Source organism: Chrysochloris asiatica, unplaced genomic scaffold, assembly GCF_000296735.1.
Source record: "Chrysochloris asiatica unplaced genomic scaffold, ChrAsi1.0 scaffold00254, whole genome shotgun sequence".
NCBI lineage: Eukaryota > Metazoa > Chordata > Mammalia > Afrosoricida > Chrysochloridae > Chrysochloris > Chrysochloris asiatica.
In genome coordinates, this window is record NW_006408772.1 from 4,062,407 (window position 1) to 4,063,949 (window position 1,543).

At 30.8% G+C, this 1,543-nt stretch overlaps 1 protein-coding gene across 2 annotated transcripts in view; it reads left to right on the forward strand.

The window, feature by feature from the left end:
* Window positions 1–1,543, forward strand: part of LOC102828499 (electrogenic sodium bicarbonate cotransporter 1-like) — a 522,188-nt gene that overhangs the window by 439,406 nt on the left and 81,239 nt on the right. The gene's annotated exons all lie outside the window — the stretch shown is intronic.

A 1,543-nucleotide genomic window follows, 5' to 3' on the forward strand; every position in this document is an offset into this window, starting at 1 on the left:
ACACACACACACATATATATCCCACTCTTTCTCCCTTACCTATTTAGCAATTGTCTCAATTTATATATCTATGCACTGAACACTTGTTGCTCCAAGGTTGTGTATATATAACTATTTACCTGTATCCCCTTTAGCCCATGCATACCTCCCTATCTTCATCATTCTTCTACCACCTCCCTCTTCTTGTATGTTGCCTTACCCCTTCTTGTATATTGTTTTCTCTTTGAATAAGAATTTAGATTTCCAAAACTAGTCATAATCATTTACATACTGTTTGGTAAAGTGAAAATTGGTATATTGCTATAGTATTCTAGAAGGTAATCTGATATTATATGTATGAAAAACCTTAAATTTTTTATGCATATTTACATCACAGTTTGCTGACAGGAACTTATCCTATGGAAAATAGTCAGAGATCAGTACAGTATTGTTTATTATGGTTGAAAGTTGGAAATAGTCTAAAAAATGGGGGGGTTAGGAAAATAGATTTTAGGATATCCATCAGCATAATACTATGGAGTCATTAATACTTACCATGATGGAAAATATCAAATGAGATTTTTTTTTTTTTAAGGTGAAAAGGCCAGTATAAAACAGTGTATTCAACTGATCTCGTTTTGTGAAAATTCTATGTATATACACATATATGAACATATAAGAAGATATATTAGCAAATTAAAATGAATTATTTCTAGCTGGTACAACTAGGATACTTTATTTTTTCTAAATGTTTTTCAATATTCATTGAAATGAGAAAAACATACATATTGAAATGAGAAAAATAAGATTCAAGGAAAATTTAATCATGGATAGAAATGTGTCTGTTGGTGAACATGGGCAAATGGTCTTTGCTCTACAATAAAATTTTTAAAGGAATTTTTTAATTGTTTGGAACAAATACTGAAATAAATACAGGGTTGCTATGGGTCAGAACCATTGGAATGACACTTAACAACAAGTTTTTTAAAAAGAATATTTTAATGAATAATTTTCATAGTAAAAGCTCAAATTATAATCAGTTAAATGACTTTTGATAATCATATTAATATCACATGCAAGTAAAATTTTACTGAAAATAATTAAAATTTCTTTGCGGCAATAATGCAAGGGAATTGCCAAAAATTACAGCTGGGTTCAAAAGAGAACATCTTATGAATACAGAAAAATCTCCTGGGGACCTATAAGTAGCCCCTAGGAATCTTGTTAAGATACAGATTCTAATTCTGTATATCGTTTTTTGTTGTTGTTTTTTTTTAAAGTTTTTATTGTGAGTTGAGTGTTTACAGGGCAGATCATCAGTTTTACATTCAACAAATCATACACCTTGTTTCATGACAATGATTATAATCCTCTTCATGTACCATCAGTTTACAGTATTTCTCTATATTCATTTTAGCTCTTTTTAACACTCTGGTATATATAATAATTTATACCACCAAAGGGTACATTCTGCAAGTCTGCCTCCTTGCCACCAGCTCTCAGTCCCTCTCTTCCCATGAATCTAGAGTCCTCAGCTGCTCCTTTTCTCCATGTCCCCATCTCT